This window comes from Triturus cristatus, chromosome 6 (assembly GCF_964204655.1).
Source record: "Triturus cristatus chromosome 6, aTriCri1.1, whole genome shotgun sequence".
Taxonomy (NCBI): Eukaryota; Metazoa; Chordata; class Amphibia; order Caudata; family Salamandridae; genus Triturus; species Triturus cristatus.
This window is the reverse complement of record NC_140589.1, coordinates 356,307,341-356,328,024: the sequence shown is the minus strand read 5'-3', so window position 1 is coordinate 356,328,024 and position 20,684 is coordinate 356,307,341.

The window sequence follows — 20,684 nt, the reverse complement described above, 5'->3', positions numbered from 1 at the left end:
GTGCCTTCTGTGAATACCAAAATGGTAGTAAGTTTAGGATTTTGTCTTAAGTTAGTTCTGTGAATCGGGCCCATGGCATCCATTTTAGTTACGGCATCCATTTTGTTTCTTGCCCTCACATAGTCAATGAACGGGCGATGACCCCGGCAGAGTCACCTTGTTAAGGACACGTAAGCCGAGCCCCGAGAAAGGCTGACACTACATGACTAGGCAGAATCAAGCTGCCTCCCCTGCCTGAGGCTAGCCCTGCTATACTGGTTCTCGTGTCCGTTGTCCTGACTGAAAGGCCGAAGACGGTAGCCATGCCCGTTTATGATCCATAAACACCTCTTATCCTCCTTTTCAATCCTTTGCACCTGGCTCTGCTCCTCTCCTTCTGGGCTTTTACAATGGGGAGGTTACGATTTTTATGATGGGGAGGATCGGGTAAAGAATGGAAAACTGACAAGGGGATCTGATCGAATACCGAAATCCTACAAATTATTGTTTGATGTCTATTTACTGTTTGTCTGGGATACCGGGTTGGGCATGAGAAATATTCGTGTAATGTAGCCTAAAGACATTTTGCGTGTATTTAAAGAGTAACCCACTTAACGCAATTTGAACAGTCTCGTAGATTCTGCCTCTGTGTGGTTCCTATGACTTCTGTGTCCCTGCAGTAAATAAACCTTGGTCTTTGACGCCACCATCGAGAAGCCCGTGTCTCTGTTTATTTGTGCACCGAGACAGGAGGAACTCAGGGGTCTTTGGGTGTTGTTTCCCTGACACCTCTGGACTCTTAAAAGTCCAGAACCTCAAATTGGCGCCCAGCTGGGGCGACGTCATCCGGTACCGGTCCAAAGCCTAAAAAGTTTGAGAAGTTTCGTGTGAAGATTCCGGAGGGAGGTACCCCGCTTCATCGATCCCTGCATGTCGTAAAAGTGGCCCGACGATCTCTTCCACGAAGGTTCCCATTCCCAGACGGCTACAGAGGACCGCTGCCCTGACTGTCGCCCTGTCTTGGACCCGAGGTGCAGACCTTAGTACGGCGAGACGTAGACGGGTTCTCCTTGGTGACGTCTTCCACATTTCAGTTAAGTATTAAGTGGGTTACGCTCAGTTTGGTTGTTCCTTGTTGCTCTGGTTTAATTCGTAGATTATCATTGGTTGCTCTTGTTTAGATAATCTTTGTTTTGGTATTAGTTCATTTTGGTAGGCCTAAGTTCTTTGCGCATTTTGGTTGGAATTTGTCTTTGTTTGTCATGACTACCAGTAGTAATTGTTTCCTGTCCTGGTTACGTTGCAACGAGGATTCCCGGTTAGAGGATTCGTGTTCGGTTCCTCCGATTGGAACTCCTACATATGAGCTCTATTGTAAACATGGTGTTGGTCCTATTACGTATAATGAAGTATGGGTCCGTTATACCAGAAAAGATGGTGTCCTTAGTTGGCCACCGCATGGTAGCTTCGAAACCGAAATTCTAGACAATCTAGAAAAGAAGTTGTTTAAGAGAAAAGCCCGGCCGGCAATGTTTGATTCTTTTCGCATATGGCGTAAAGAAGCCAAACAGAGAGAAATTAGGAAGACGAAGAAAGAACAGAAAGAGAAAGGGTTGACTTTAATGGAGTCTGCTAGGCAGCTGCATGTCAACGAGACTGAGAAAGCAATGGAGATGGCGAATAGAAAATATAATTTGGCAATTGATAAATGTTACCCTGTATTGCCATCTTGTCCTACTAAGCTGATGGAGGATCATGAGAAGGATCCTCTGTTGTCTTACCTGTTGAATTCACCTCCACCGTATGCACAGGGTATTACAGTACCACAGTTACTACCTGTTGTACAGCCAGCTGCTGGTCAGCCTGGAATAGTTGCTCCACTTCCTTTGATTCCAGCTCCTGTCCTTCCCGTGGTTAATGTTCCTTCGGCACCCCCTCTTCCTGGGTCGCCTGCTCCGCCTTTTCCTGTCGTTTCGCAAACTGCTTTACCTGCTACTCCTACCCTTACTATTTCATCTGCTCCAGCTGCCCTATTCCCGAACCCTGTGAACATTCTGACTCCGCTTTCCGTTCGTCGGAAAATAACCGACTCTGTAACTAATATTTTAACTCCTCTCTACAGGTATTTAATTGGGACCCCCGTTTCTGACTCTATACAGAGACGTAGCCAGCTTCCTGGTCCTCAGGAACGAGAAATGTTAGATTCGACAGCTCTTAGGTGGATGTCGAAAGCTGCGAAGTATGATGCACGAAGAGTGTTAGATACTTTTATGCAATGGAATGAACCTATTCAACGTTATGTTTTTGACGTGATGTGTTCTCTTGTGCGTGAAGAATGGGAAGATGATGACTTAGATTCCGTCCCCTCTGATTTGATAAATATTCAACAGAAGTTCGCCGCAGGAATGGTGATAGGTTCAGAAGTAAGGGGAGCGATAGAACTGATTTTAGCTCATAGGGATGATTCCCCTCTTCGAGCGACAAGAGACCCTGACGGTTCACCGATTACTACTAGGAAAAAACGAGGTCAATATCCGATGAGGGAAGTTCCGCCGATATGGCGTGATGCAGTTCAAGCTGATGGGGCTAATAATATTGTAGCTGCCCCGGCACATTTCCAGAGAGTGTGGATACACATCCCTTGGAAACGGGCCGAAGTGTTAGCAGTAAAACAAGCGTTACCAGACCCACGTAAAAATCCTGCTGGTTATTACAAAGAGTTAACGCAGACAGTTCAAGCGTGCATCATGAATTTGGCAGACATTGAAATGTTATTTGGTAATGTAGTGCCACAGCCTATATGGGCCAAAATTCGGCAAGAGAACCACCCAGTCGCCTTAGGAGGTGATTGGCCAGCTATTGTAGCAGCAGATGCGCAACAAGTTGGCGGTGCTAAACCTGAACCTCTGATTGCTGCCCTACCTGGCAGAATAATTAATCTGATGAAAACGCTGATGCCAGCATTACGTGTCAATTGGGATAAACTATCGGCATGCAAACAAAAGAAGGATGAAAGCGTCTCTGACTTCTTCACTAGATTTGAAGAGACCTTCGTAGACCACAGTGGGCAAGATATGAGTACTGAGGGAGGCCAAAGGTTGTTTGTCGACAAGTTCGTGTTTAATTTACTACCTGAGCTTAGTAACAAGTTAAAGGATTCTGAAAGTGCATGGGCAGTGTCGACGACAGCACAGATACTTGCAACTGCTCAGTATTACGAGAATAGAGAGAAAGAAAAGAAGGAAAAGTCAGAAAAGAAAACAAAAGATTTAAAGACTAAAGTTCTTTTGCAACAGGCGTATCCGCCTCGCTCGAATCAGTCAGATTCACAGCAGCAACCCCAGTTTCAGCAACAGCCACAATTCCAGCAAGAGACGTCCCAAAGATCTAATTATGGTTTTTCCCGACAACAGTTAGCATGGAATCAGTGTGCCTATTGTAAAAAGGAGGGTCATTATAAGAATGAGTGTCCGGTACTGCACGCACAGACTAGTGGTGTCCCAGCTCAGAGAAGTACTGTTGGATTTACGCAAGCTCCTAGAGGTAGAGGACGTGGTACTATGACACCACAGGCCGATCGCCAATCGAATTATTTCGATCAGCGAAATGCACAATCTGCGCAAACAGGTAGATCTCCACAGTATCATGTTGAAGATTACAATGATCATAATGAGGAGATTCAGAGAAGCGAGTACTAGGACAGCCACAGGCAAAGAAAGGGAGTAGTATCAGTTCCAGTTGATCAGAGTGGACCTTATGTCGCAGTAGTTACCTCAGGCGTGGTTGAACCGTTTCTGTTGGATACTGGTGCGGCAAAAAGTTCAATTATGCATGCGAAACTCCCTGGCGCACCTTTGTCTGGCTTAACGAACACTTCAGTAGGTTTCTCAGGCGCCCCTGTTCACAATCCTGTTTCTAGTCCTTTATCAATATCTGTTGGGCCATGCGAACTAGAAGCACCCCTTATTCTAACAACCGGTTGTAATGAGAATCTGCTTGGTTTAGATCTGTTGAAACGCCTACATGCGACACTGTACTGTTCTCCTTCGGGAGTACAGCTCACATTAGGCAAGAGAGTCATCTCTCCAATGTATATGTCGATGGATAAGCTCCCACCGGAGCTGCGTTCTCTCCCTGATACTCTTTGGGCAACTGGTCCTAACGATGTAGGCCTCTTGGAAATTCCCCCTTATGTGGTAAGTTTGAAAGCGAATGTTAAATTCCCACGAATCCCACAGTATCGGATTTCGAATGAAGGGGAACGAGCACTCTTACTGATTGTGAAAGACTTAATACAGAAAGATGTGGTTGAGGAAACTAGAGGAAATGTCTGCAATAGTCCTGTTTTGCCGATTTTGAAACGTACTGACCCATCCAAACCTCCAATCTACAGATTTGTGATTGACCTCAGAGAAGTTAATAAAATAGTGATTCCACAGTTTCCTGTGGTCCCAGATATCAATGCATTATTGACTTTGATTCCTGCCTCAGCCTCATGGTTTACAGTTATCGACTTGAAAAATGCATTTTTCAGCATTCCCATAGCCAAAGAAAGTAGAGACATTTTTGGTTTCTCCTTAGGAGGTCGCAGTTTCAGATTCAAGCGCGCTCCACAAGGTTATTGTGAGAGCCCTTCAATTTACAGCCAAGCATTAAAGAGTCAATTAGATGCTCTTGTACTTCCTCCTGGTGTTGCCCTGATCCAATACGTAGATGATCTTTTACTGGCTGCTGATGACAAGGAAACTTGCAAAACAGCTACAATTTCTTTATTACGTCATTTGTCAGACTTACATCACAAGGTGTCACCTTCTAAACTGCAATATTGTTGCCAAGAAGTGACCTACTTAGGTCATCTTTTGTCAAAGGAGGGAAGAAGGTTGACCCCAGAGAGAATCAAAGCAATCTCGCAGATGACTGTTCCAAGCACACAGAGAGAAGTGCGTGCGTTTTTGGGTATTACGTCATACTGTAGGCAATGGATCCCAAATTTTTCTCTCATGGCAAAACCATTGGTGGCTCTGACTGGAAAAGGTGTTCCGAGTCCTTTGCCATGGTCTGATGAATGTCAACAAAGCTTCTCGGAATTGCGTGATGCGTTATGCTCAGCTCCTGTGTTAGGTACTCCTGACTACAGTAAGCCGTTTACACTATATGTCCATGAAAGAGAAGGTTGTGCGTTGAGTGTTTTAACGCAACAGTTTGGTGACAAACAGCGGCCTTGTGCATATTTCTCATCCACATTAGATCCGGTAGCCAGAGCATTGGCGAGTTGTTTGAGAGCTACAGCAGCAGCTGCAGTGTCTATTAGACAGTCTGCTGGACTAGTCATGAACAACATGTTAATAGTCATGGTACCACATGCCGTGGATACACTCATGAATCGAACGAAAACTCAGCACCTCACCAGTGCTAGACTATCAGGCTACGAGCTGACACTTTTGGCAAGTCACATTCAGATCAAGCGATGCAACATACTGAATCCAGCAACGTTGTTGCCGACTACTCAGAAGTCGAGTGATTCAGAGCCCCATGATTGTTGTTTCAGAACTGAGGAAGAGACAAAAGGTCGGATTGATTTAAAAGACACTCCGTTGCCAGATCCAGACGGCACTTTATATGTCGACGGGTCTTGTTTTAAGTTACAGAATGGTGATGTGACGGCCGCGTATGCAGTTACGACTTTGAGTACGATTGTTGAGACTGCAAGAGTAAGTCAGAATTCTGCCCAAGCTGCAGAATTAATTGCACTAACAAGAGCGTGTGTTTTAGCTGAGGGAAAGAGAGTGAATGTGTTTACTGACAGCCAATACGCCTTCGGCGTATCACATAACTTTGGACGTCTCTGGAGAGAAAGAGGTTTTCTCACATCCCATGGGACTAAAATCCAACATGGACAGTTAGTCAGTGATCTATTGGAATCTCTGACCCTACCGAATGAAGTTGCGATTGTGAAATGCAGTGCACATCGGAAGATTACGGATGATGTTGGCCGTGGAAATGCGTTTGCTGATGAGGTCGCCAAAGAGACGGCCAAGAACATGACGAGCCGAATGTATGTTGCAACGTCTGCAAGATGGATTGCTGAATCAGGGATGTGTGAGAATACGATTGAAAGTGTGAAGGCAATCCAGAATGAAGCAACTGAGAATGAGAAGAATGAATGGAAGGAGAAAACGGGTAAAATGGATTCAAGTGGATGTTGGGTTGATTTGTCCGAACAGCAACGTTGGATGTTACCTGATGCGTATGTACTTGCGGTAGTCACGATGGCGCATGGAGCGGCGCACATCAGTTCGAAAGGGATCTGTAAAATGTTAGCTCCAGTATGGAAGAACGATGGAATTACTAAGTGTGCGGAAAGAGTGGTGAAAAACTGCATGATATGCCTGATGCATAATCCTGGCAAGGGAACCCCAACCCCAACTGGTCATTTTGCTCCCCCTTCTTGTCCCTTTGAAGTGATTCAGTTGGATTATATCCACATGGATAGGTGTAACAATCTTAAATACGTCCTAGTGGTAGTCTGTGCCTTTTCAAGATGGATTGAGGCATATCCGTTGAAGGATAACACTGCTATGTCCACTGCCAAAATCCTCCTCAAAGAATACTTCCCCAGGTATGGTATGCCACGGATTGTTTGGTTGGACAATGGAAGTGAGTTTGTAGGGAAAGTTATGAAGAGTGTGTGTGCGGGTCTGGATATTAATCAAAAATTCCACAGTGCGAATCACCCACAGTCAGCGGGTTTGGTTGAAGGGTACAATGGCACCCTGAAGCTGAAACTTGCTAAAATTCAAGCTTCCACTGGTCTCTCTTGGCCAGACGCACTGCCTTTAGCTCTACTGTCCACCAGAGCGACTGTACACTCTCGAGTAGGGCTTAGCCCATATGAGATTGTGTTTGGTCGTCCTGCTAATGTCTGGGGAGTCCCTAGGCCAAAGGAATTCAAACAGATTGAATACCCAATGTTGATTGATTATCATTATGATCTGACTGCTAAATTAAGCCTTATTCATCAACAGGTATTCGAATCCTTGCCTAAACTGCCAGAGAGTCCAGGCCACACGTTGAAACCAGGCGACCAAGTTGTAGTTCGGAACTTTGAGCGAACTCGAAACCTCCAGCCAAGATTCGTGGGTCCGTTCCAGGTACTCCTCACAACAAGAACTGCAGTACGCCTAGCTGGAAGGAAAAACTGGGTACACGCTAGCCATACGAAGCGTGTCCCTCTCCCACTCCCCTATGACAATTGGGTTAGACAGGGACTTGGTGTATCCGAGACAGAACCTGTTCCTAGGCACATCCCTTTCAGTGATGCAGAGTACATAACGGACCACCCACGAACTGAAACACAGAACTTTGACACCTCAGCAGGAACAGCTCCTTTGAATCCTGGACCGAGTATTGCACAAAGTGAACATTTGCCACCTGTGGAGTCGAACATTTCCGCACCTGTAGACCAGCTATGTCAAGATCAGACAAGACCCGGAAAGTACAGATATAATCTACGTTCTCATGTTATGAACCCATGACATTGCATAATTGCCTTTCCGTTTGAAAATTGTTTTGATCTTACTGCATTCCATTCAGTCAGGAAGTTTGCTCTAAATTTTTATCTTTTTGCTTTTATTGTTTCTCTCACCTTGCCGTCTGGGTTACCGTAGGGTCGTAACGTGTGCCTTGTTTTAATTTGCAGGGAATCAGACATAAGGTCGGTTTCTTCTGTCTATCTTGGGAATCCCCGGGGTAAACAGAGGCAAGTTTTTAACAGGTACAAACCATCCGTTGCGAACGGTTGTAGAAGATGGAGCTTCCTGAACTGCGACGGGTTAATGTCATAAATGTGCACAAGACAAAGCTATATGACATATTGTATAGCATATTTTTTCTAATGCAATGTACTCTGACACTTCTAATTGTTTTGATAACTTTGGTAGGAGGAATTATTTTTGGTATTCAGTTGATCTTTACACCTGTTACATCTACAGTATCCCCCCATGTTCCTGTTTCTCCGACTGTTGTTTCTCTTCATTCTTTCCACCCTTTTCCTGCCCACGAGCAAGCTCGACGCTCTGAGTTTATAAATAACACTTTCATTCAACTCTTGCACCAACATCAACTAGTGGTTAACACAACAAACTGCTGGGTGTGTGGCTTGATACCACATACCATGGACAAGGGCATCCCTTATCTGGTCCTGCCCTTTAGTTATAATGGATCATTCTGGGCATTTCAGACCATGTTCGCTTATGCCCTAGAGACCTATCCTCCACGACCTCCGCGTTCCACTCGGTATAACTCTGCTAATAGAGCCTTGGTAAAAGGAATCACTGACATGGTTAGAGATGTCAATAATACTCCGTTCATTCCCAAGGATGAATTGCGAGTTTACATGGGTTGGAATGTTACGGAATATGGCATTACTCTGGGTGAGAACAAACGTAAAAGCTCGACTCCGATCTGGGTCGTACCCCACCAAGGTCAGGTCTGTTTGCAAGGAAATGGGAGGAATCCGAAAGCTCGACTAGGGAAGAGTGACTGTATCGAAACATATGTTTTCCCGTCACAGTCTTCCCCTGCATTCTTAGCTGCTAAGGGTACTTATTTTGTTTGCCAAGACAGAGCATACACATGGCTGCCTGCTGACTTCTCAGGCTCATGTTATATCGCTCAACTGCTACCTCCGACATACACTGCTACACCGGACTATCACAAAACTAGAGCTGTGAGAGGTGTTTTCAGTAAGGAAGATACTACTGGCCAAGAAGCAGGAGACTTCTTCAAAGGTTTCCTTCCGTTCTGGGGGCCTATGGCCAACAGTAGAAACTTACGTCAACTAACACGGGTAGTTGAATCCACTATCACCGAAACTGCGGGTGCCCTTAGTAACCTGACAGGCGAGCTTCAAGCGGATCGCCTCATGACGTTACAGAACCGTATGGTTCTTGATGTTTTACTTGCAGATCGAGGTGGAGTGTGTAAGATGATCCAATCGAGTTGCTGTGTTTTTATCCCAGATAATGCGCCAACGGTGTACAAGGCCATCTCTAAGTTACATAAGATCTCTGACTCTATTCATGTAGAGGAAGGTGACTGGTCATTAATGGGATGGTTCTGGAGCCTGTTGTCTGCGTGGGGATGGAAGGTTCTGATAGTCACTGGTGTTGCATTAGTATTTTTATTTTCGTGCTGTCTCATTGTTCAGTGTGGTCCTGCCTTATGTAACGTCTGCATTTCAACATGCGTAAGAAGACCACCTGTTTTTAGAGATACGCCACGGGATAGAGTAATGCTCCAACAACATATCAGTGACCTGATGAACATAGAAATGGATTCTGACATAGAGTGAATTATTGCCTATGTAAGGGCAAAAGGACGGTCTGAGGTTCTGTAGCGATCCGAACCCGTGAATTCGGTATCGTAGTACTGACACGATTTTGGTACCAATGAACCGCAAATGATCCATTACATGCATGACAGTGTTTTCGCTACTCAACTAGCATGAATTCACTGAGAAATAGGACATTCTGTTGTAAAGTCATGGCATCCATTTTAGTTACGGCATCCATTTTGTTTCTTGCCCTCACATAGTCAATGAACGGGCGATGAACCCGGCAGAGTCACCTTGTTAAGGACACGTAAGCCGAGCCCCGAGAAAGGCTGACACTACATGACTAGGCAGAATCAAGCTGCCTCCCCTGCCTGAGGCCAGCCCTGCTATACTGGTTCTCGTGTCCGTTGTCCTGACTGAAAGGCCGAAGACGGTAGCCATGCCCGTTTATGATCCATAAACACCTCTTATCCTCCTTTTCAATCCTTTGCACCTGGCTCTGCTCCTCTCCTTCTGGGCTTTTACAATGGGGAGGTTACGATTTTTATGATGGGGAGGATCGGGTAAAGAATGGAAAACTGACAAGGGGATCTGATCGAATACCGAAATCCTACAAATTATTGTTTGACGTCTATTTACTGTTTGTTTGGGATACCGGGTTGGGCATGAGAAATATTCGTGTAATGTAGCCTAAAGACATTTTGCGTGTATTTAAAGAGTAACCCACTTAACGCAATTTGAACAGTCTCGTAGATTCTGCCTCTGTGTGGTTCCTATGACTTCTGTGTCCCTGCAGTAAATAAACCTTGGTCTTTGACGCCACCATCGAGAAGCCCGTGTCTCTGTTTATTTGTGCACCGAGACAGGAGGAACTCAGGGGTCTTTGGGTGTTGTTTCCCTGACACCTCTGGACTCTTAAAAGTCCAGAACCTCAGGTTGGGGGAGTAAAGTCACCCTACCACAACTTGTATTCATGCGTTGAGGCGCTTGCCTTGTCAGCATCCCATGTCCAACTAATTCCCGTGATGGTACCCTGAATCTTCCACCATGATCCTCCTGTGGCCTGCCATGGGCAAATAGTGGGGTGTTAGGTGCCCTATCTTTGCAATCAAATGGGCCAGACTGAAGGACAGAGTTCATAAGCAAAGCATTTTGACCGGTTTGCTTGCAAGGGAAGGATACAGGCTCCATCCTTGGGTTAGCCAGATTATGTAAAGAGGGCACTGATGGGGGTGGTTGGGATCTACTACTTTCATCCAGTTTGTAGTAGATTTTTGACATTAAAGTGGTCAGAATATGGATGGAGCTTTTTAGGCTACAGTTTCCCTCTGGAGATCTAGGTACAAGGATACTAATGCATTAGTAGCTTCCCTTACTTCCTGGGAAGGGTTCATACTTAGCTCATTGTCTATTGGATTTGTATACTCAGAGTGACTATGTACAATGTTTGTAGTCAGGGTTTTTGCTGGGAGAGGGGCAAAGCAATTACTCAGGGGAAGGTCGACTAATATAGCGCTGTCAGAGAGACATGCTTCGCTTGAAGGGCACTGAGGGTTACGGGGGGCACTCTTTTAATGTTACTGAAACTGGCAATGGCTGTATTTTATTGGTCACTTTCCTAAATAAATTTGGAATGTTCCCATACCCTGTGGTAAGGGACCCAATAGGGTATGTGGTTGGAGGGGTCTAGGTGGTAGTGGTTTCGGGGGTGGGGGTATCAATGGCTTGGGCCGATGATGTTAAAAACTCCTCACAATCAAAAACGATAATCTCAAGGCAGTCTAACACACTCACATTCTCCCCATGCACCCCTTCTCTCCCAGTGTCCTGCCCTTGCGACTGGAACCGTTTTTGGACCTTTTTGTAGAGGCATCAACCAACCCAGTCTCAGTCCCTTTCCTTTTTCCCATATTGGACAATCAATAGGTCAGACAGATAGCCAGCAAGTCAAATCAACGGTCAATAATATTAATATGGGGCGGTTAGTAGATGAGGGTCAGATACTCGAACAACAGTACCTTTAAGCTAACAGCCTGAGTCCTCGAGGTGGAAATGACAGGGGAGGGTGGCCCAGCCCAGTCTCCTTCGGGCAACGATGAAGCAGGATGGGCCCGCCCTTGGACTGGGCTTTGCCAGGGGGTGGCCCGCACGCGTCCAGTTGTTGCGGGTGTTGAGCCAGCGCTTTATGCGCAGTTGGTGATGCCTCCCCCTCCTTAGCGGCCACGGAAGGATGAAGCGTTGCACCCTGGGGCTTGAAATCCTCCCCAGGGTGTTGTATCGGTGAGGGTGGGTCGATGGAGAAAAACGGCCAGCAGGCTTTATTTTCCCTGCTCTAGGACAGCGGTCCCACCAGAGCGTTTGGGCAACAGGAAGGTGCCCCCCTCCCATGGCATCGAAAACAGTGTCTGGCTAACCCAATCTCTTTTATCCTCTGGGTGTTTAATAAGTTTATTGATAACTTGGTAGAGTTCTTTCGCTGAGTTTTTGGCAGATTCAATTTGCGAAGAGAAGTAAGCTGCCTTTTGTGTAACCAATATAGCTTTGTATTTGGTTAGCAAGTGTTTACAAATTTCTCTCATCTTATGCTCTCCATTTCCTCTCTTGGCGTCTACAACCTTTGTTTTTCAAGCCGAAGGGCCTCTGAAAACCAGGGGGCAGATGGACAGGTCATGCTTAGGCCACCTGTTTTTATCGGTAATAATTGCGAAAAGGCCAAATGGAATAAGTCTCAGTTGCTAACTCAGGATTGTCTATCATCATTGGATTTGAAATAGTCCGTAGTTACTCTAATTGGCTTTGTTCAACTTTTGATCAGAATCTTTGCTGGGCAGCTGTCAGCCTCATATTCTGAGCAGCATTAGTTGTGGGGCAGTTAATCATTGAAAAAGATTTCTGCGTGAGAGGACCATAGGACCAGATCAATGGAAGTACTTCAAGATTGGAGATATCTTTGTTACTTGAGAATAGCCCATCAAGCCTATGACCGCTTAGATGAGTGAGATCTGTACTACAAAGTTTGAGGTCGAAGGGCTCCATGATGTCAATTAATGTAACTGTATCCTTATCTTCTGTTTGCTCTAAGTGATCATTGCATTAACTGTTACTTATTTGCGGGAGTAGGAGCATTAACAAATACCCTTCACATTCTATTGCTTCAGAACTACTCCATCCCCCAACAAGGTGTGCCCTAAGTATTCAACTGATTCCTTAAACATCTTACATTTATGAGCCTTAAGAGTCAACCCATTCTTCTCCAATCTGTCGCACACTTCCAGTAAATGCTTCAAGTGTTCTTCCTCATTGGCTGAAAAACTCAATATGTCGTCTTGGAAGCATTTAACAAATTTGTCAACATCCCTGAAAATATGAAACATTACTCTTTGGAATACAGAAGCAGCAGATGCTAACCCAAATGGCATTCTGGTGTATTGGTACAAACCCTCTGATGTAATGAATGCTGTCAAGTTTTTTTGAATCTTCAGACAACTCAATCTGGTGGTAAGCTGACCTCAGATCAAGTGTGGAGAATATCTTAGCACCCTCCAACATCAACACCACCTCATTAATATTTGGCAAAGAGTGACAATCCACGACAATACCAACATTCAATGCTCTAAGATCCACGCATAGTCTCAACCTTTGGTCGGGTTTGCGCACCAAAACGATTTGTGAAACCCATTCAGCCGATTCAATGGCTTCTTTAATGCCCTGATTAACTATCTCATTGAGGATATCTCTTCCAGGACATTGATGGATCCTCCTCGTAATTTCTGCTTGATTGGAATGGTGTTGATTGTGTGTTTAATTCTTTACCTTACCTAGTTTCTCTTTAAAAATGTCCCTAAACCGTTTTTTAATAGAAGCCTCACTGTTACCATTCCCTATGACTGCCACTTGTTTGAACCAATCACCCTCATCTACAAAAGACCAGGATCTTTAGAATGGGAATTTAAAATGATTCACAATTTCCATTGGTCTCTCCAAACCAGTACATTCACTCCTTTAAGAGCAATGTATAGTTTGATTTGCGCAACTCTGCCCTTAAAATGTAACAAAACATTTAAGTACCCATCCTTATTAATCTTAGAACCATAAAAGCTTTCAGCTACAATATCAGGTGATAATATTTGTTCAGGTTTACATGCACCACTTAACTTTTCTCTATTGTATTGTCTGGAAATGATGGTTCATGGAGGTCCTGAGTCCGCCATGAGCTCCAACTCCAACTGGGGTGGCATGGTGAGCAAAACAACAATGGATTTAACCCTGATCTCTTGACTGGGGGTAAATGTATGATTCATTCAGCATTCCGTCCATCATTTGTTTGCGTAGCACTTTTCGCCTATGTGGGATGGGTATGCCCAGACGTGGGTCCCTTGCTCACTGTGCCACTGGATTCAAGCTAGCCTGCCTGAAGAACAGTGACATACCCTGAAATCGGTCCCAGGATGCTTGTTTCCAGTCCAGGGAGGACCTGGCTTGGAAGTTCATTCTGGACTGTTCCCATGATGCATAGGGTCAAGACTGATTTGCATATGGCTGGGTTTAGACTGGGGTGGTATGGTGAGCAAAAGAATGATGGATTTAACCCAGATCTATTGACCTGGGGTGAATGTATGATTCATTCAGCATTCCGTCCATCATTTGTTTGCGTAGCAATTTTCACCCTATGTGGGATGGGTATGCCCAGACATGGGTCCCTTGCTCACTGTGCGACTGGGTTAAAGCTAGCCTGGATGAAGAAGGGTGACATACCCTGAAACTCGTCCCAGGATGCTTGTTTCCAGTCCAGGGAGGACCTGGCTTGGCAGTTCGGTCTGGAGTGTTCCCATGAGGCACAGGGTTAAGATTGATTTGCATATGGCTGGGTCTAAACTGGGGTGGCAGGGTGAGCAAAAGAACGATGGATTTAACACAGATCTCTTGACTGGGAGTGAATGTATGATTCATTCAGCATTCCGTCCATCATTTGTTTGCGCAGCACTTTTCGCCCTATGTGGGATGGGTATGCCCAGACGTGGGTCCCTTGCTCACTGTGCCACTGGGTTCAAGCTAGCCTGGCCGAAGAAGAGTGACATGCCCTGAAACCGGTCCCAGAATGCTTGTTTCCAATCCAGAGAGGACCTGGCTTGGCAGTGCCATCTGGACTGTTCTCATGAGGCACAGGGTCAAGACTGATTTGCATATGGCTGGGTCTAAACTGGGGCGGCATGGTGAGCAAAAGAACGATGGATTTACCCAGATCTCTTGACTGGGGGTGAATGTATGATCCATTCAGCATTCCGCACATTATTTGTTTCCGTAACACTTTTCGCCCTATGTGGGATGGGTATGCCCAGACGTGGGTCCCTTGCTCACTGTACCACTGGGTTCAAGCTAGCCTGGCTGAAGAAGGGTGACATACCCTGAAAATGGTCCCAGGATGTTTTTTTCCAGTCCAGGGAGAACCTGGCTTGGCAGTTCGGTCTGGACTGTTCCCATGAGCCACAGGGTCAAGACTGATTTGCATATGGCCGGGTCTAAACTGGGGCGGCATGGTGAGCAAAAGAACGATGGATTTAACCCAGATCTCTTGACTGGGGGTGAATGTATGATTCATTCAGCATTCCGTCCATCATTTGTTTGCATAGCACTTTTTGCCTTATGTGGGATGGGTATGCCCAGACGTGGGTCCCTTGCTCACTGTACCACTGGGTTCAAGCTAGCCTGGCTGAAGAAGGGTGACATACCCTGAAAATGGTCCCAGGATGTTTTTTTCCAGTCCAGGGAGAACCTGGCTTGGCAGTTCGGTCTGGACTGTTCCCATGAGCCACAGGGTCAAGACTGATTTGCATATGGCCGGGTCTAAACTGGGGCGGCATGGTGAGCAAAAGAACGATGGATTTAACCCAGATCTCTTGACTGGGGGTGAATGTATGATTCATTCAGCATTCCGTCCATCATTTGTTTGCATAGCACTTTTTGCCTTATGTGGGATGGGTCTGCCCAGACGTGGGTCCCTTGCTCACTGAGCCACTGGGTTCAAGCTAGCCTGGCAGAAGAAGGGTTATATACCCTGAAACCGGTTCCAGGATGCTTGTTTCCAGTCCAGGGAGGACCTGGCTAGGCAGTTCCATCTGGACTGTTACCATGAGCCACAGGGTCAAGACTGATTTGAATATGGCTGGGTCTAAACTGGGGTGGCATGGTGAGCAAAAGAAAAATGGATTTAACCCAGATCTCTTGACTGGGGGTGAATGTATGATCCATTCAGCATTCCGTCCATTATTTGTTTGCGTAGCACTTTTCGCCCTATGTGGGATAGGTATGCCCAGACGTGGGTCCCTTGCTCGCTGTGCCACTGGGTTCAAGCTAGCCTAGATGAAGAAGGGTGACATACCCTGAAACTGGTCCCAGGATGCTTGTTTCCAGTCCAGGGAGGACCTGGCTTGGCACTTCGGTCTGGACTGTTCCCATGAGGCACAGGGTTAAGATTGATTTGCATATGGCTGGGTCTAAACTGGGGTGGCAGGGTGAGCAAAAGAACGATGGATTTAACCCAGATCTCTTGACTGGGAGTGAATGTATGATTCATTCAGCATTCCATCCATCATTTGTTTGCGCAGCACTTTTCGCCCTATGTGGGTTGGGTATGCCCAGACTTGGGTCCCTTGCTCACTGTGCCACTGGGTTCAAGCTAGCCTGGCTGAAGAAGAGTGACATGCCCTGAAACCGCTCCCAGGATGCTTGTTTCCAATCCAGGGAGGATCTACCTTGGCAGTTCGGTCTGGACTGTTCCCATGAGGCACAGGGTCAAGACTGATTTGCATATGGCTGGGTCTAAACTGGGGCGGCATGGTGAGCAAAAGAACGATGGATTTAACCCAGATCTCTTGACTGGGGGTGAATGTATGATCCATTCAGCATTCCGTCCATTATTTGTTTCTGTAACACTTTTCACCCTATGTGGGATGGATATGCCCAGACGTGGGTCCCTCGCTCACTGTACCACTGGGTTCAAGCTAGCCTGGCTGAAGAAGTGTGACATACCCTGAAAATGGTCCCAGGATGCTTTTTTCCAGTCCAGGGAGAACCTGGCTTGGCAGTTCGGTCTGGACTGTTCCCATGAGGCACAGGGTCAAGACTGATTTGCATATGGCTGGGTCTAAACTGGGGTGGCATGGTGAGCAATAGAACAATGGATTTAACCCAGATCTCTTGACTGGGGGTGAATGTATGATCCATTCAGCATTCCGTCCATTATTTGTTTGCGTAGCACTTTTTGCCCTACGTGGGATGGGTATGCCCAGACGTGGGTCCCTTGCTCACTGTGCGACTGGGTTCAAGCTAGCCTGGCTGAAGAAGGGTAACATACCCTGAAACCGGTCCCAGGATGCTTGTTTCCAGTCCAATTAGGACCTGGCTTGGCAGTTCTGTCTGGACTGTTCCCATGAGGCACAGGGTCAAGACTGATTTGCATGTATGATTCATTCAGCATTCCATCCATCATTTGTTTGCATAGCACTTTCGCCCTATGTGGAATGGGTATGCCCAGACGTGGGTCACTTGCTCACTGTGGCACTGGGTTCAAGCTAGCCTGGCTGAAGAAGGATGACATAACCTGAAACCGTGTCCAAGGATGCTTGTTTCCAGTCCACAAAGGACATGGCTTGGCAGTTCATTGTGGACAGTTCCCATGAGGCACAGGGTCAAGACTGATGTGCATATGGCTGGGTCTAAATTGGGGTGGCACGGTGAGCAAAATAAAGATGGATTTAAACCAGATTTCTTGACTGGGGATGAATGTATGATTCATTCAGCATTCGGTCCATCATTTGTTTGCGTAGCACTTTTAGCCTTATGTGGGATGGGTGCCCAGACGTGGGTCGCTTACTCACTGTGCCACTGGGTTCAAGCTAGCCTGGCTGAAGAAGTGTGACATACCCTGAAACCGCATCCCAGGATGCTTGTTTCCAGTCCAGGGAGGACCTGCCTTGGCAGTTCGGTCTGGACTGTTCCCATGAGGCACAGGGTCAAGAGTCTGATTTTCATATGCCTGGGTCTAAACTGGGGTGGCACGGTGAGCAAAAGAACGACTGATATAACCCAGATTTCTTGACTGGGGGTGAATGTATGATTCATACAGCATTCCGTCCATCATTTGTTTTTGTAGCACTTTTCGCCCTATGTGGGATGGGTATGCCCAGACGTGGGTCCCTTGCTCACTGTGCCACTAGGTTCAAGCTAGCCTAGCTGAAGAAGGGTGATATACCCTGAAAACGTGTCCCAGGATATTAGTTTCCAGTCCAGGGAGGACCTGGCCTGGCAGTTTGGTCTAGACTGTTTCCATGAGGCACAGGGTCAAGACTGATTTGTATATGGCTGGGTCTAAACTGCGGTGGCACGGTGAGCAAAAGAACAATGGATTTAACCCAGATCTCTTGACTGGGGGTGAATGTCTGATTCATTCAGCATTCCGTCCATCATTTGTTTGCATACCAATGAGCTCCAACTCAACACCAGCCACTTCCACAATGAACATGGGTGCTTTTCTGACCATCACCTTTTCCGAGGCGCTTAAACTTGTTACACTGTGTACAATGGATGCCATAATACCTTTGTGGTTCTCACCCAAAGTACTACACAAACACAGATGTTAGCTGTCGCATCTCGCAGAGGTGCAGGATACTTTCTCACGTGCTTGATTCAACCCTTTTCTTTGGTCTTTGCACACACTAGCAAAACGTCCAATGCTGCCACACTTCCTACATTCCCTATTAGTCGCTGGGCATCATCCATTTGACCCCATATGTGCTCTACTACCACATCTACACCATGCTCCAAATATATCAGACCTGTGAAATCACTTTAGACTCCAAAGCGGGCACATAATTCATGCAACTGACTGTGGCACTGCTGAATGGGGCATAATTCCTCAAAGTAAACCACTTCCTCCAAAGTTCAAATTTATTTATCACTGTATACCACATTTTATACCAGTCATTTTATCCATGTTCTTTCATCTTTAATCACCACGGAGACAGAATGGGTGCGCCTGAATGCCTTATTCACAAATTTCAAATGCCTCCTGCTGCCAATCCAGGCTTTCCTCAGTAGCACGTGAGGTAAACCATGCTTCAGAAACTCTTTGTATCATACCCAATGCATTTCGAGCCATGCTGGCTCTTCGAAAGGGGTCGCTGAAACACATGAGAAAAGCAACTCAACTTACTGCTCAATTCAAACATGCTATGTAAAATGCAATGCTGTAACACCCAATGCCTCCACCCAAAACGACCCTCTCCACCTCCCCCAACCTCATCTTTTGAATTACATTCATGTGCTCCAACTCATATTAACCCATTCCCACTGCATCCTCAATCCCTCCAAGATAAAAGTGCATCAAATATCCATCAAATGTGTAAAATGACAAAATAAAGAAAAGCAAAACAAAGCTCATCTCTAACACCCAATTTTTTAACCATTCTACCCCCATTAATGCCCCTCTTACACCATTAGCTCAACCCCACCTCACCATAACAACCTCAAAATCTATGCTTAAACAATTTACCTCTTCAAATCTTCAACCGGCAACCTGACCCCCTCGTACAATTCACTCCGTATACGAAAAACAGTGAACCGTCCATGCTACTCAAGCCATTCTTTAAGGTGTGTTCTCCCACGTGAGCCCCTTCCTTCATCCTAATTCGAACTGACCCAATCCCCTAGTCCTCCTATATATGTGCCTTTACATGAAGAAACTCTCTTTAGACTCTCATTGGTACTCATGCGAGACATTTTAAACCCTGAATTTAAAGGTTCAGTACGTTGTTCCTCCGTATGGCTAACTGCGCACACTTCCTCCACATTTTCTGTCTTATGGTCCACATTCCTCACAGTATGAATCCACTTCTCAGATTGTTCCAAAGCTTTTGCAGTAGATATTTCTTCCGATAGGTTGGGATCTCCCATTACCCAAAGTTGCTCTTGGTTTTTTTTGCTTCTGACATGTACAATAACTTGATCTCTGATCATCTCATCAGGCATTGTACCAAAATTACTGTGCATGCTTAAAGATCTTAATTCAGTTAAAAAGTCATCAAAAGATTCATTTTAATGTTATACCCCAGTATAAAACTTGAATCTATTGAGTGCAATGCTTGTGGTAGGCTTGAATCGTTGTTCCATCCTTAATAAAGCCTCCTTATAGACATTTGTATCCACATCACCTTCTGTAGCTACAATCTGTGGTAAGGCTCTGAATACAACTTGACCTTCTGACCCCAAACAATGTAAAATAATTATTTTCTTCCTTGCGACCCCCATGCGCTCTCCATCAATGGCCCTCATGTATGTGAGAAACTCTTCTTGCCACCTTGTCCATGGGATTGAGGGTTCTCCTTTATTTTGTAAAAAATGTTGCAGATGGGTCAAACTGCATTTTATTTACTGACCCTGCACCGAGACACAGGCAAAAAATACATTTTATTTAGGTAATATAACCAATACTCTATGAAGAGTAAGGAAATGTTGATGAATGATGTTCAATACAATGTCTCAAATTGTGGTCATCCAGTGAATCAATCAATCAATCAATCAATCAATCAATCAGGGGTTCTTAAGTATGCTACTCAACAGTGAGGGTCTCAAGGCACTGGGGGGGGGGCGGGTCGCAGATCCTTTAGCCGAAGAGCCAGGTCTTGAGATAATAAAGTATTACTTGTGGAAAAATGACATAGATGTCACCAACCACCTTGGTAGAGTTTATCACCCGTTGTACAGGAATGCGGCTTCCGATAATGAATTACCAGTGTTGCTATGGCGACAATATGGAAGTGTGTTGTTAACTCAAAATATCCACCATGTTGCATCTGACATCACCACGCTGCGTGACATACGCTTAAATTACGTTGCATGGCTATGTTGACATACAGTGAACAACAGGAGTAACCTGCTTCCCAGAAGAAGAATCCAGCATTCGCAGGTATTTTTGTTTTAAATTCTTCTCTCTCTCGCCATTGGCCCTTCCGATAAAGGCTTGGCTAAATGTAGATACAACAAAACTCCACAATTAAATGTAGTCAAATCCAGGTCCATACGATATTCGCAATCCACCGGGCTGCTTCTTCCCACAGCAAACTTTGTTTCACGGCTTCCTTGACGTAAATGTCTTGAAATAAAATAATTTGCCTCGCTGGGTACAGGAAAAACCACTCCTGTGTTGGTTGCTGCAGTTGGCAAGCGTGTTCCTTCACTCATTGACAATTGCTAAATTCAATCTCTTCACAATAGGCTTTCAAAATGAATTTATTGTAGCAGCACAGCAACACAACCGAACAGTAGGATAGTCCAGTGCAACTGAACTTCCTCATCTTCCCAACCCCACAGTTCC